This window comes from Megalobrama amblycephala, linkage group LG24, assembly GCF_018812025.1.
Source record: "Megalobrama amblycephala isolate DHTTF-2021 linkage group LG24, ASM1881202v1, whole genome shotgun sequence".
NCBI classification, from domain to species: Eukaryota; Metazoa; Chordata; class Actinopteri; order Cypriniformes; family Xenocyprididae; genus Megalobrama; species Megalobrama amblycephala.
In genome coordinates, this window is record NC_063067.1 from 6263553 (window position 1) to 6280717 (window position 17165).

Consider the following 17165-nt stretch of genomic DNA (forward strand, 5'->3'; position numbering starts at 1 on the left):
GACTGTTCCAATTCATTCAAAAGACGGGGGACACAAATACAACATATTTCATATTTCATTATTTTTTTCTAGTTAAAACAATATTTAAGCGATTTATTCGCCTAGTGTTTATTTAAATACGCAGATTTCTTTTTTTTTTAAATAAACATTTAAGGGTGTTTTTATATATTTAAAAAATAAGTAAAATTCTTTAAGAATTTAATAATTACATCATACTCAAGATTGGGTATGTGTTCATTGACAAACCTTACAAAATGTAAGAAAATTATATATATATATATATATATATATATATATATATATATATATATATATATATATATATATATATATATATATATATATATATATATATATATGAACTTGATATCATATATCAGTTTGGGAGCATGCATGATTGTAAGCGGACTGACTCACTCATAACCTGGAAACAAAATAAATTAAATTAAATATTGTGTCCACTAAAATATAGTGAATTTTTTTTTTAATTCTTGCTAAAAAGAGAGAGAGATAGAGAGAGAGAGAGATAGAGAGAGAGAGAGAGAGAGAGAGAGAGAGAGAGAGAGAGATACGAAAACAAATACAAATTACTGTGTTAAGAACAATACCTGTAATACATGGTAAAAGTCATTTTAATTCATAATTATTTTACATTATATTCATATTTGCGACACAAAAGGCATCCTTTGTGCGCGAGGTTGTCCACTAATTTATAATATCTGAGTTATTATATATTCATATATATTCAATTAATGTATATTCATGTGGTTAAACGACTCCCAGCGCCATACTGTAATATGCAAAGTAGGGAGATCCCATTTCTTCACAGGGGTGGATAGCCTAAATTAAATTGGCATAATTGCGCTGAATTTGATATTGATGAGAGTGAGATTGAAATTCATCAAACATCATCTGAAAATATGTTGCTCATATGCAGTTACAGCGTCTCACGGCTATTTTTCGGTGGGGTGGGACCGTGGGAGTTGATGTGCGGTGGTCTTTCGCCTGCAACATGCGAATTACACGTGAAGGGACGGGGGAGGAGGGCACGTGCGGTACAGCATGTTCCAGCACATGTTCCCTCCATCATCGAAGAGCTGTGGTCATATATGTGTTTCTTTGTGCCAGAATTGCTTTGTTTTTGTCCTCTGTTTTTGTGATAGGCTACACGTTTCTCTTGACCAGTGATGATGTGCAGATTCATCATCATATCTGCCCATACTCATTGATTTATTCAACTATAGCTTATTTTTCCTTTTCATCCTTGGTACATGTATATGCAGTAATCAACTAATTGCATATTTCCCACGCAAGGCAGCTACATCACCTTGTATAGTAATTAATTAATTATTTTCCAGTTTATTTAATTTTATTGCCACATTCCCACAGGAGATAATAACAAACTATAAATACAAAAAAAAAAAAAATATTCTAAAAAATATTATTTTTATGCAATATATATTATATATTATGCATTAAAATATATAATATTATATATAATGATATGGATTTATTTTATTTATTTTGTAGCTTTTCTAAAGCACTACAAAAACCTGGGTTTTATTTTTTCTTGTCTCAAATGTAAATCGCAGCAACTTCATGATGTTTTTGGCCATCACAAACCCTAATGCTCAAAATAATTAATTGGTCAAACTTAAATTAAACAAATTAGTTGAGTCAAATGAACTTTTATGAGTATTTAGCACTTTCTTTTTCTTTCAAGTTCACAGAACTGATATATTTTAAGTGAACTGAACTGTTTCATTGTCTCGAGTTTAACTTATTCTTTTAATTTAGAAGAACTTAAGTTTAACTAAAAATGGCTGGGGTTTCTATTTCCCAACATGCTTTGCCCATGACACTCGAAAGGGAAGGTAAATGCTAAAATTATGTGTAATATGTTTTTTGTGTGTGTGCAAGATTAAAGTGGGAGATTTAGTTGTGATTAATGTTTTGTTATGCTAATTTAAGAGTTTCCGTTAATGGGTTTTTGGAGAGTTATCATCATGTTGACCAGCGGTGCATGTGGCTTTGTTTGTGTTAAATGCTTTATATTTCTGCCCTCATTTAGCAAGTGCTATACCATGCTATTGTTAACATGTTAGCAGATTAGCAAGTTAGAATTTTTTTTAATTAACTTGTTGTAGCTAGCTTAGTTTAGACTAATAAAAATGTTCACACAGAGGTTACATGAAAATTTTAAGTTAAATGTATGAATTAGTACTCAAACATTTCAAGTTAAGAACAATTAAAATGTATGAGCACAAAATAACAACCTGCCAGTTCTGCTAACTTAAACTTTGAATTTCTTAAAAATTTTGAGGAAATCAGAAAACTTGAGTTTTCCAACTTATTCGGGTTTACAGTGTATATTTTTATTATATATATATATATATATATATATATATATATGTATGTAAAGTGTGATGGTGCCAAATGGGTGTCCTATGAGTGGTAGATTAGTTTAAGAAAGCCTGAAATATGATTTTGAGTCATTCATCACTCAAAAAAAAAAAAAAAAAAATAGCTGTAAAAAAATTAAACAAATTCACATATTTCTCCATAAAATACTGTTTTCCACTGAAACAGTAATATACCATAGAAACAATGCATTCTGGGTAATTTTATTTGTTATTTTGACAAATATTACCCAGAATGCATTGTTTGTACAGTATATTACGTCTGTACGTCTGGTTTTCGAGAAAGTAACCTATAGGCTTACACTGTGAAAAATTATTTTCATGATTTGTTATCACAGCATTTTTTCTTTTGTCAAATCAACTGTAATAATTAATGTGGTCCAGATAACATAATATTTAGAGTTTCTGTTGATTAAACCAATCACCTTCATTGTGTTAACTCAATTTTTTTAATTTCAAGGAACACAAAATTTAAGGCAAACAGGTAACTCATTTTTTTTGACAATAGGCTCATTTTCCAACTCCCCTAGAGTTAAACAGTTGAGTTTTACCATTTTCGAATCCATTCAGCCGATCTCCAGGTCTGGCGGTACCACTTTTAGCATAGCTTAGCATAGTTCATTGAATCTGATTAGACCGTTAGCATCTCGCTCAAAAATGACCAAGGACATTCGATATTTTTCCTATTTAAAACTTGACTCTTCTGTAGTGTACTAAGACTGATGGAAAATGAAAAGTTGCGATTTTCTTGGCTGAAATGGCTTGGAACTATACTCTCATTCCAGCGTAATAATCAAGGAACTTTGCTGCCGTACCATGGGTGCAGCAGGTGCAATGATATTACGCAGCGTCTCTCACAAATGTCTCCATGGCTGCAAGGCACGCTCCCTGTGCAAGCAGGGGGTCACAGGTGCTGCGTAATATCATTGTGCCTGCTGCACCCATGGTACGGCAGCAAAGTTCCTCGATTATTACGATGCTAACGGTCTAATCAGATTCAATGAACTGTGCTAAGCTATGCTAAAAGTGGTAACGCCAGACCTGGAGATCGGCTGAATGGATTCGAAAACAGTAAAACTCAACTGTTTAACTCTAGGGGAGTCTGTTTTCAAAAAAAGTGGAGTGTTCCTTTAAACCAACAATTGTTTCTTAAAACAACAAATATTACCCAAAATGCATTGTTTTTACGGTATATTACTGTTTCAATGGAAAAGGTATTTTACTATGCAAATTTGTTTCATTTTTTACAGCTATTTTTTAGAGTATATCCACATCAGTGGCTTCTTTTTCTCTTTAATTTGGTGTGAAATGTCAAACAGCACCATCTTTTGCATCAATTCCATTGATATCTCCATCAGACTCCAAGGCACAATCCTGGAGAATGGACACGAAACCTTCAGAAAGAACATAATGCCTTTCAACAACTTTGAATTGGCGAGAGCACGGGGGCCGAGCTCAAGACTTTACAGCTTTAATTGCAGCCCACTCAAAGCCAGTGATAGTTCCAGGCTAAAACGGCTCTTTGAGACGTGACTAGAAGAAGCATGAAGATGGTTTCACATCATTAAATTCTGCAAGACACCTCCTCACGTTTAGAAATCACACTGGTGTGCTTCTCATCACTCTTCTATTATTCTTCAGGCACTTCAGCAATTTGATTACATTTCTCGGGCAATAGTGTGTGACTCACTAACTAGCCATTGCGATTTGCCGCAGAACGACTGTTTTTAGGTCATTTCGGCTGCAACATTCATAATTCTCTTGACCTTCCATATTCGTTCTTTCTAACTGAAGGCAGATTTTGTTGCTCAAGTTTCAGGGTCACAGTATTTTATGACTCACATATGCCTGTCTTTCACATAATCTCTTTCTCCTCTTTGTATGTCACTCTCTTACACCCTGCATCATGTCACTTGCGTTGCCACGGCAACTTGAAGGCCAGCATTTTTTTTTTTCAACAAAGATAAATGAAAAAGCACATAAACAGCTTCACAATAACATGCTTGTGTTTATCATCTGCAGAGAGGTAAAAAGCAGGATCTTATATTAATTAGTGGAAACTAGAGCTGCACGATTCTGGATAAATTGAATCACATTTTTTTTTTGTTTCAAACAGAGATCACGATTCTGAACAGACAACTAAACAAAACAACATTTCATTTATTAGAAGTTCTGACAAAATGTTAATTGCTGCAGTCTATTTAAAATGTTATTTGAAAAAAATTGAATGAATGATTCGATAACTCACTCATAAATACTTCACTTGTTTAATTACTGGATGAATCAGCATTTTCGAATGAATCTCTTGATAAATGATTCAATGACAAACATTTTTTAACAGTCACTTGTCGCCACCTAATGGCGAAATGATGTTATTGATACAATCGTTATTTGAAGCGCTAAAGTTACAAGGCATTCGGACGTAAACACTGAGGCTCTGCAATGTAAATAGCTTAGCAGAATGACAGGGGAGAGACCAATATGTTGAACAAAGTCGTTATTTTTGTTTTGTTTTTGCGCACAGTATTCTCGTCGCTTCATAACATTAAGGTTGAACCACTGTAGTCACGTCAACTTTTTTAATTATGTTTTTACTACTTTTCTGGACACTGAATGTGGTAATTTCATTGCTTTCAATAGAGGATAAAAAAACCTCTCGGATTTCATCAAAAATATCTTAATTTGTGTTCCGAAGATGAACGAAGGTCTTACGGGTGTGGAATGACATGAGGGTGAGTCATTAATGACAGAATTTTCATTTTGGGTGTGATAACCCTTTAATGATAGCTTATTTCTTTTTATTTACCTTTTTTGGTGTTTGCTCAGCTAAACATTTGTATTTATGCAGTTATGTAAATCACAACAATGAATGACATTTTAATAGTGTCACGTGCAGGAAAGAGAAGAATCAACATAGCAGCTTCACTAACGTAAAGACAATACGTTACACAACACCATTTTCAACTAAAACTTTTTATACAACGGGATTTTGGAGGCCTGAAAACAGGAAAACAAACTTTTGAAAACAGGTTTCAAAGTGCACGTTTTTGGAAACAATACTGTTATCGTTTCCGCGTAAACTACTAAAATGTGAATTTGTGAAAACGGTGACATCTAGCGCATGTGTATTACATGTTCAGTCCATAGACTGTAAAAAAATATGGACAACGCACCTTCACTCTCTTCCATTGTAGTAACTGAAGCCGCCAGTGTGTCAATATGGCGATGACATCTTGAGTCTCGAGTCTGCGCATAGTTAATTTGGAGCCCGAGTCTGCGCAGTAGTGAGCGTGAAGTGGAGCCGCGATATCAAGATCCCGCCCACACTCAGAACAACTCATTATGTTGTGTGAAATAAACAGTTCTGGAAATGTAGAATTTAAAGTTAAAGCTCCAATCACCTCGCAAAGATCCGTTGGCGCTGTCAATCTCAGCTGTCAATCATGACGTCTCACCCTCATTTTTATAGCATCAAATAACTAGCTAAAACCAAACTTATTTAAAGAACGAACACTTGAACTAACATCAGCGTGATAAAAACTGCCTAAAATGACATTAACCATCTTTGGAAAACAATTTTTAAAGTGTAAATTGATTACTTAGTTTGTCTCGCATCCCATTACATTTCGTGGAGAGGGCGGGGTTTATGACCTATACTGCATCCAGCCACGGGGGCCGATCGAGACACTTCACTTTTGGCTTCACACTTGGCTTCACTTTTCAGGACTCGCGTGGCACGCTTGGTTCAGTCAACAGGCACGTAATGTTTCTTTACGAAGTGACATCGCCATCTACTGGCCTGACAGCAGAATACAGCATTTTTGTCGTTTCCGCAGATCCATGTGAAATGGGATTGCTTTGAAACATTGTAGGTGAAAAATGCAAAGGAAAAACTTTTGTAACACAGTTCGTATGTATGGGAAGACAGAGGCGGGAACCGGCGAACATTCAACATGACTTTAATTCAAAATAAACAAAACGAAAGTAATGCCGGCAGTTCCTCACGGACAACTGCCGGCCACATGAACATAATAAAACATAAAATAAAGTCCAGGCCTGGTCCTCTCTCGTCCTTCACTGTCGTCGCTCCTCCTTTTATGCTTCCGGAGCTCCTCCGTGAGAGACTCAAGGCCATTCCCTCACGTCTCTCGCCCGCCCTGGTCGCCACACTTTTCTATTTTTAGTACATCACTGTCGTGTAAACGTACCCTGAGGGCTTAAATACATGGCTAAATGAGGAACCAAACAAGACACAGGTGAACATAATCAATTAACCAATGAGTGACCATAGAAACAAACAGGAACAGGAACTAAGCACAGGAACCAAAGAAAACACAACATAAGAGTTGAATATAACTGCTACTAAATAGTAGTGAACAAAATGAGGGAGATATAAATGATTAGTAATACATCACCCTCAGCCGGAGGTGGACAGGCTCATGAGTGTATGACGTAATGTTGTTTGGGTGTTAAAATAAATCTTTATAGTAGAAGAGACTCTTGTAGTGAAGAATGTGTGAGTGTGAGACTAACAGATGCAAAACCTTTGAGATGAGGCTTGAGGAGAGCAGGCATTTTCAAGCAAACACTAATAAAGAGGCAGCTCTTCTTCTTCAAGCTCTAGCCCATTGGATTCAAAAGAGAGAAGAGAGAAAAATATAATAACCTCCACAAATGTTCTCCCTTTTTAAACAACAAATCACTCTCTCATTAATCACATTCTGAAATACATTAAAATAATTATAATCTTGCTTCTGCAACCAATCACTCATTTCTCCTTCATTAGAGACTCACATACTTAAAGTTTTCTCCTTAAGAAAGAGGAAATAAAGAAATATGCATTTTTATAATATTGCACGAAATGTAGGTTATTATTTATTTATTTTAGATTAACCATTTTTATTGTAACGCTATATGTTTTGTTTTTATTAGGAGTGTCTATTTGCACCACTTTATTGTTTATAGACCTCTTGGTTCTGAACAACACTAGAAGTGGATGAAAAGAGAAAGAGGCGGTGGAAAGTGTTAAAAAATACAAAAATACTAACAAGTCAGGGATGTAACTCCTCCATATAGTTTCAAAACATAAAAATTCTGTGTATTAATAAAAGCAATTATAACACTAATAGGCTGTTAATAAAATTCCAGATGAAATTCCAAGCTAATTTACATATTTATATGATTATCTGGCTGGTCTTGAGTGTATTGTCTTGGGAAGCAGAACATCTGTCCCCCCTCTGAGTGACGGTGACTGGTGCCTGGCGCCCCCTTCTGCCTGAACACAGAACAGCACTTTGTGAGTCTGAGACGAACAAGAGCTTCCAGAGGTGTGATGATAACCCGTGCAGAAAGAAAAGTGCTGACGATTTCATCCAGCATTCAAGATATTTTTATGAATGACGTCAAATCTTTTTTTCACACCACAAAAGTGTCTATATCCAGAGCTGCTCTTTCTAGTTGGAAAAAAACAATTACTGAGTATATGTGCAAGGTTGCACAGCTCTTTTTGCAAGAAACAGAAAGCATCTTTTTACAGGCCAACGTAGATGCTCTAGCGTTTATTTAAAAGGCACGTTCCTGCAGGATTTTTTATAACACACATAAAGTGTCCTTAATGCCTGACAGAAAAATAAAATTCTTGAGATGTCATACTCGTTTGTCTTTGTGACAGCCCTATATGTAAACAAGGAAAATGAATCGGAAAAGCAATAGAGACAGAGCGACATGCGTCATAATCTGAAAACCACGCCCACCAGGGGGAAAAACAATCCAACCCTCTCCATTGACTTTGTATTGCGTGAAGCTGCCTCCTTGTCATTTCTGACTTATAACAAAAAAACAGAACAATGTGACACGGTGTACAGCAAACAAGCTAAAAAAAACCTAGAACTAAGTTTTTATAAGCTGTCGACCAAAAAAAAAAACAACCAAAAAACAAGTGTTTAAGGACACAAAAGTGGATATAGTCAATTGAGACAGAGCGCAACGTGTCATATTACTAGTACGTAGTATGTAATCGGCAACATTCATTTTTTTAACCACCCAATGTGAACCTGAGAGGAGGAGATATACTGAGAAACTAAAATTTACCTTCAATTTACCCATTCTTCCTGCCGATGCTTCACGTCTTATTGCCTGTATCCACTTTTGTCTCCTTAAAGGCTGGCTTTTACGGTTTGGTAGCTTATAAAAACTTAGTTCTGGTTTTTTTTTAGCTTGTATGCTGGACACCCTGTCACACATCAGCTTTTAGGCATTGTTCTTTCTTTTGTTAGAAGTAAGAAATAACAAGGAGGCAGCTTCACACAATACAAAGTCAATGGAGAGGGTTGGATTGTCCACCTCACTTGTAAGAACTCATACGATTTAGCTCATTCGTACAAATTCATATAAATTTGGTGACTCGTAAAATATGTACGAATTTGTATGAGTGAGTGCCACCCAACTTTGTTCTAGTTTCCTGTCATTCGTTAGTTTCACTCATTATCACACCTGTTTGTTATTAGTTCATCACCATTGTGTATTTAAGTTCCTCACTTACTCTCACTCATTGTCCGGTATTGTTTGTGCTTGCACACTGTTTCATGAGTTTGCTTGTTTGTTGGATTACATTATTTTGAGTTATTTAATAAACCTTGTTTTATTTTGATTTTTTGATGTTTTATCTTAATTGTCTTTAGACAAAATGTCTTTGGATAAACAGATTTTCATCTTTGATGTTCCACACACAAAAAGTGTTTTTTCATGAACTATTCCTCTGCAGTAATTTACAGCTTGGGATCATTTTCTTTACATTTATGCATTTGTCTTGCCATTAGTCATCACATTAAAAGCAATACTAGAGGGGATCACAGTCAATGTTAATCAAAGGTGATGATGCAGAACACAATCATATAGCAGATTCAATCAGCATCTTTGACTGCATTCCTGTTTCAAAGCCTTATAGGTTTGGCTTTACACCTGGGTAATTTCATTTCCAATTCTCAGGAACCAATAGATGTGTGCTAGTCATTGTCCCTGTCGTGTTCTCCTTGAACCACAGGCACACAGTCCTGCTGCGTCGGAGCGGAAGGCTTTTGTCAACCATCCGGAAATGCCGGAAAGCTTTTAGCCTCCACGCGCGTACAAGGGCTTCATGCTGCTCACGAGACACACAGAGCTCTGCCCATTATAAACCCTGTTCTGAGATCAGAACCGCTATGCGTAGCATCATGTCAATGGGGATCTCAGAAACTGATCTCAAATCAGGACTACAGGAGGAGAAGCAGCAGACTCTGATCTGAATTATTTCTCAGCAATTTTAACAGAAAAGAGTAGCTATGAAATCAAAATGGACAATCCTTGTATTTATTAAATTATTTATCCGTGCAAATCATGTGCCTTTGTAATCTTTAAAACCTGAAAGAACGTCCAAATGGAACTCAGTGACTATCTGAATAACATTAAAAAGGATTTAGGCAAATCACCAAGATTTCCTAAGCACCAAAAAAGGCTGAAATTAATTAATGCATCCTTTGTCAAGGACGACTGGTAAACAACAGTGGTAAAAATTGTGGTTACTGGTCTCACATTATGCACAAAAAAATAAAAGATTCACAGATTCATCCCCATGATTTTACCTCTTCTTATTTTTAGTGAAATATTAAGCAAAATGCTGCTGTTTATCGATGTTTCTACACATACACTCTAAAAAATTCTGGGTTACAAAAAAAAGTTTAGTTGAAAATGGACTAATCCAGCAATTGGGTTGTTTTAACCCAGTGGTTGGGTTAAATGTTTGCTCAACCTGCTGGGTAGTTTTTATTTAACTCAACTATTGCTTAAAAATTGCTTGATTAAAATGAAGCCAAATATGTTGGAAATTACCATTTATCAATATGTATAAATGAACATTTAATTGAATAAAAATTGAACAATAAACATTTATTGAATTGCTTATGAATAAATGTTCACCTTTTGATTACTATTGTTGCCTCTAGGAATTATGTGTCTGGTTTTTAATTTCCAACATATTTTGGGTTCATTTTAAGCCAGCCATATAGTCATTTTTAAACAACAGTTGAGTTAAAGCTGCAGTCCGTAACTTTTTTTGGGTTAACCCTTAAATGCATGACTGTTTCGCCAATCATTCTTACATATTCGGGTCTTTATCGACCCAGATCTATATCTAACACGGAAGGATCTCTACTTGTCGCTATAATATAAAACTCCTCTGATATTAGAGTAACAATTACAGAAGAATAAATCGTATTTTGTTACCTTTTGGAGCTTGAAAGGGCTCCGTTTGAGCAGATGTTTTATGCCATCATCTCTGTCCTCGTCAGAGCTCATTTCCCAGTAAATTCAGCAAATAATGGGCTAGTTTTATGTTTGAGGTCACGAATATGAGTCCATTCGCGATCTCAAACAAATTCTCAGAACTATATAATTTTCAACATCTTCAAAATCAATATTTCGATCGCTAACAGCTTCACCGGATCCATCCAGTAACAGTTACAGTCATATTTGATTGCGTTCAGTACTTGCTCTGCAGTAAATCGCTGAGCCATTTCATGTTTTTCTTATTTCGTTTTCTGTCTAAATGAGTCGTCACTTCATCACTGTGTATCAGACATTGCCACCTTGTGGAATAAAGGTGAATTGCACTTATTCCGTCATCTAAGATTCAATTATTGTTGTGCAGAAAAAAATATACGTACACTCATACACACCTTGTGTCTTTTGCGACCCTATACAATTTTTACAAAAAATGAATACAAAAATAGGCATTCTTTTATAATTTTATGATTTTTTTCTTGTTATATTCTTTATAATGAATTGATTGAGGAATACCAAGAAGGTTGATGTCTAACTTTAAAAAATGAACGAGGAGGAGCGTAGTGAATGACGTCCCGGGTCACTAAAGACCCGAGGTATGCATTTAAGGGTTAAAAATGATCCAAAATCAATTTTTCAGCATGTACATTACCAGCCAGTGTTGAAAACGATCTCCTTACCTTAGCCCGATTCACAACGGTAAGCTTGTAATAATGTTTTATAATTCGGGTGGTACTGGTGGGTTTCCGCAGGAAATTTGAGCATGTCGCCGTTCGTCTCTGCGTCATTACGTCACTTCTGTAAACATAAAGAACGAGTCCCAGCTAGTAGGCTGTATGGTATGCATGAGAGACGGATCATTTATAGCCTTTTCTGCAATAATTAAACTTATCATTTTGATGGCAGATTGTATGGTATGACAAATTAATTTTAAAGTGATTAGATCTATAGGTACCGCTAATACACATTAAATACACATAGTCACGCAATGCTGATGTTGTTAACATTAACAATTTGAGAAAGTATAACAACAATAATAATTTACACAATTTGACGTGATCGATCGTTAGATTTAATCACCATTGGCAGCACGATTTACTCTAATGCTTTTTTTCCTCAGTTGGTCAGAACAAAAGTGGCAGACATGTTACTTACTTGTTTCATTTTCCGATGAAAATTCTTATTTTGGTCATACTTCCAAGAGTACAATCTGTGATTCCAAAGTACAGTATCCACACAGGTGTAGTGATTGACTGCAAACATTAGATTCATCCACGCTTAGGAGTCGTACAGATAATAATTCCGCGAACAACTGCAATTGCAGGTTTCAAACAGAGATGGCGACAAAGAGGCAAAATTACGGACTGCAGCTTTAAATAAAACTGTCCAGCATGTTGGGCAAACATTTAACCCAACCCAGTTTGGGTTGTTTTTAACCCAGAGGGTACATATTTTACAAACGTTGTGATAAAATGTTCAACAATTGAGTTGCTTAGGCTCATCTTAATTAAGTATTGAATAAGCAGCAAATATCTTTTTCCAGTGTAATATATAGCTGAGTATTTTCTCCAGCGCTGAATGATATTTAGTGAGACCAAGCAGATCAGTCAGAAGCAGAGGCTTTGAATCTCTGTTTCAAGTTCTGATTAGATGACTCGGAAGTCAATCCGTCTTAGTCACTAACACGCTTGATTTTTTTTTTTTTCTGCCGTATCTTTGGAGACCAAGGTCATTTTCTACTGAGGCTAATTCCAAGTGTGAAAATAAGAGCTATTCAGACTCTCGCTCACACAGAAACACGTCATACTTCTTTATATTTATGATTTTTTCAATGTTACTGCATGGGCGCGCTCACTGAAGGATAAGTTTAAGGACTAAAGGACAAGCCGATAAAGCTGTTAGCACGTTTATCAGGAGTTCTTTGCGTCAAAGATGTCATTTTACCTCATTGCACACCCAAACCTTTCTATTAATGTATTGGAATGAGCTTTGTTAATGACTGCATGTTTTATTTTGCATATATCGAGCTTTCTTTGCATCTCTAATGTTGTTGTCGCTGTTCATATGGAAAGGAATGAAATAGAAACAGTCTTTTCTTCCCTATTGTGACGTATATATCCAAGTGAAACTGCTTCTCGAACAAGAACAAATGTAGGATGGGGCTTGTGGAATTGATTGGATGGTTGTGGTTTGCTATTGGTCAGTCTCATGTGAGTGACAGGTTGCCCCGCCCTCAAGCTGAGACAAGAGGGAGGGAAAGTTATTTTGATTAAAAAGACTCATTTTGTCTCAGGTACACTGGTCTTAACAATATTTCTTGCATATATGTATTGGGGTTATATGGTATAAGCACTTCACCACATTTCTGTTGTATTTGGTGCACAAAAATAAAGCATATTACGCACATTAGGACATGAAGTATGAATAGGACTAAAATAGCTCCATTTATTTGCGTGTTCAAAAGCAGAGCACGATTGATTAACAAGGTATTAGGTCTTTTCAACAGCTTTTATATGTTTCAAGTTCTTCTCTGAGATGTATTTTTATCAAAATGAATCACTGCAAACATTGTCAACACATCTCTGAGCTCTTAAAGGACATTACATTTACCTAATGCAGTACATCACACAATGCCATCTTTCCAGTGACCAAAGCTGTGAAATTACTCGCATGTATGCGTCTTCTCGTTTCACCTGTTAATGCTTCTCCAGTCCTGTCAGTTCTTGAGGATGAGTCGGGGGTTATGGGATGTAATGAGAAGTTAAAAGTTGCAACTCCCACAGTAATTATTTATGGCAACAACACAATTGTCTCTGCTGCTATGGTTACGTTCACATCACATGCAGGGAAAAGTTCAGGTGCAATTCAATCTAAATTAGATAAATGTTTCTCCCTCGCTGTCTTTACGTCATCGACTTTTAAAACTCATTATGGCCTAATCGTGTGAGAAGGACAGTAGGAAAAGTTTGCATGCAGTCACAGTAAATAGAGTAACCATGTGCAGGAAGCATGTTTTATTAGTTGTATTTAGGGTAAATGTATGTTTAACCTAATTGTTTTTGTGACAAATAAATAATCTAATTGTTATATATTTAGAAACATATCCTTGTTACATGTTATATGTAGTTAGTGTAGTAATAACATGCAACTAACCTAAATCAAACCCTAATCCTAACCCCATAGTAAGTACGTTATTATTACTCAGTACTTAAATGTTTAATTACACTCTAACTCAACCTTAAAATAAATTACTAACTACAGTAGCTTAAGTAAAAAGTTTTAAATGGTCTAGTTCTTACTTAACTTTAAAGAACTTCAAATGAGTCAGTGGATCAGATTAATTTGAATCAGATTGAGTTGAATGTGATTCAAATAGATTAAAATGAATCATGTACGCCAATGAACCATCCAAACAAACTGATTCACTAATATGAATCATAGATTCATTTGAAGCCCTTTGATGCAGTTTGTTTTTCTTTTGTAGCAAAGTGTTTTCACTCTAATGCCGATTTTCATTTTCTTGTGATTTGATCTAATAGATATAGTATATATTTTAAAAAGATATTGCCCTCTTGATTAGCTTCAATATACTCAGCAATGTACTCAACGCTGGATTAAAAAGATTAACATGACGGCACATGCTAGTGGATGAGTTGAATCAACTCCACAGCAACTACATAAATTTATCCACTAACCATTCAGAAACGTCCAGTTTCATTCTAGAAGTTGTAACTTCTTCCTGAGTCTCTCCATCAGTGTCGACTCCGGTTTGAACAATGTAAGGCTGAACACCGTTACTGACAATCCTCATTTTGGCTGCGTGAGATTCTCCACCTTTGTTGTTGTTGAGCTGTTAAAGCTCCGCCCTCTTCTGGAAAGGGGGCCGGGAGCAGCAGCTCATTTGCATTTAAAGGGACACACACAAAATCACAAATTTGACAAGCTATAATAAATGATCTGTGGGGTATTTTGAGCTGAAACTTCACAGACACATTCTGGAGACACCAGAGACTTATATTACATCTTGTGAAAGGGGCATAATAGGTCCCCTTTAACCACTTTTTAATGACCAGAGCTGCCAAATTAATAAGTATAAGTGCAATAATGGCTCTGTTCCAAAACCTTGTGAGGCTCTGCTGTCTACATATCCAGCTAACAGAAAATGTTCTCAGAATGTTCTTGTAAGGTTCTCTCAAAGTTTCAAACAAACATTCTTCCAGTAACTTTAATAAAATGTTCATTATCTGGTCTTTAATATTGTTCTCAAAAACTTAGCACAAAAACATTATTTATTGAGCTTTTTCTGAAACTTTATAGTTGGACGTTCATCTTACGTTTTTTAAATGTTTCGGAATGTTTAGAGAACATGTAATAGTAGCATTCCTGTGTTTGCAAAATGATAAAATGGAATGTTCCCTTAACTTTTGCACAACCAAGAAACACATTTTCAAAACATTTTTAAAAAACTAGACATTTTGAACGTTCAGGAAACATTCAGAAAAATAATTTTCATAACTCACTGGAAACATTAGCAAAATATTTTCAGAAAATGTCTTCATAAACATTGATTTGTACTCTATATATTTGAAAAAGAGCCATTAACTTACTCTTTTAAAAACGTATTTCATATTGAGGCTCATTTGCGGGCACTGTTCATGCCTCACGTACACAACATTTAAAAGCATTTTCATAAGTCAGTTTTAGATGTGAAAGAGGATGTTTCCGTTTGTAATGACTCAGGATTGACGTGCTTTTGTTTCCAGGTTACTGGGAAGGATAAACACTGACAGTAGAACAGTAGAGTATATAAAAACAGTGTTCACCGGTCCCACATAGATAATTGAGTATTGTGTTTGAACAGGCCCCTGCATTAGATTAATGATTTATTCAGGACTTACAGAGCCGGTACACGACACACTTCTATCTGGACCGCCTCCTCCAGGATTGTGTGGAAGAATGTTCCAGCTTTCAGTCTCAGGTATTACCTGTTAAAATAAAAAGAGCAATATATATATATATATATATATATATATATATATATATATATATATACACACACACACACACACACACATATATAGCAGCAGATTACTTACCTCATACAATGTGACAACAACAGGGGCATGTTGTCACATGTTGTCTTTGTAAATTGCATCTGTTCTTCAGTGCTTTCTTCACGATACAAGTCCAGTTCCACAAGTATCTTATTATTATTATTAAAACCTCAAGTGTACCATTTGTGAAGACGTATAGATCTAACATTTCATTTTTGGCTCATACACGTCACTGAACTTCTCCTGCGAGGAGAGAAGATCAATTTGTGCGTCCTCCGTGACAACCTAAATTAATTGTTTTTTTTCTTTGGTTCTTTGGCAACAAGCAGGAAGATCAACATGTCCAAATGAGCTCAGGAGACTAACACACATTATACTGTTAGGTGAGGTTGCTTAGAAACTGCCATTTATTGACTGAACATCACTGACAACAGTGTCTCTCACTGTACTACGACACAACACATCACATAGCTCTAGTTCTTACATAGGTGTTGTGTTGGGGGTGAAATATACAGATCTGAGCTCGCAACTGAAAGTTTGTAGGTTTGAACACAAGATTCACAAGTTAGTGTACATACAGTATTTAGTTTTTGTTTAGTACAATTTTAGCCTTAGGTGTGTCATTCTCTTTTGTTTTGTTTTCTTTTCTTTTGTAGAGTTTACTCTTTTTATAAAATTAAAAATCTCCCACTGACTTAGATGATGTAATTTTTGAATTGTGATTCGTCTTTTCTTTTTTTAAATGCAGAACAAAAACCAAAACTCACCTATAACTTTAACACCATTATTGTACTTTTACGATAATGTTTTCTTCATTAATTTGTTTGCAAACAACACTTTAGCAACCACAAACGTACAACTAGTCAGAATGCACTAAATAGACGGTTTGAGCGAAATCGATTTTTAATGATAACTTCTAACTCTTTAAAGACAGCCTTAATGTGAGCTAAGATGTTGTTAATTGATAGTATTTGCTTCTGTTGAAGCCATCTGCCCACATTATTTCAGCTTAATTTTAAAATATTAATTAATATGAATTCATGGTGGAAAAAACTACATTACTCATGATGCTGTACAGAAAATTCCACTAATCTAAGTGTCAAAACAAAGCAATAAGCGCCAAATATCTCATTAGCTCCGCCCACTCCCATGAAGCATATTTGAATATTTTGCAATAAATTTAAATGGGATTAACAAACATGGGATTGTATTGTAGTTCTTTCTATCACTAAAGTCGTTAAGTACAGTCTCGTACATTTGTATTTTTGTCCAATTTTCAAATACTTTTTTGCTTCAAGTCAAGGTTTGTAATGTTGCAATTCATTTCGTAGCTGGTTGGTTTGGTTCATGGCTTATAACGCTTCAACAAAGACTT

At 35.4% G+C, this 17165-nt stretch overlaps 1 protein-coding gene across 1 annotated transcript in view; it reads left to right on the forward strand.

Annotated features, from left to right (window-relative positions):
* pdyn (prodynorphin) overlaps window positions 1–17165 on the forward strand; it is a 61541-nt gene that overhangs the window by 39598 nt on the left and 4778 nt on the right. The gene's annotated exons all lie outside the window — the stretch shown is intronic.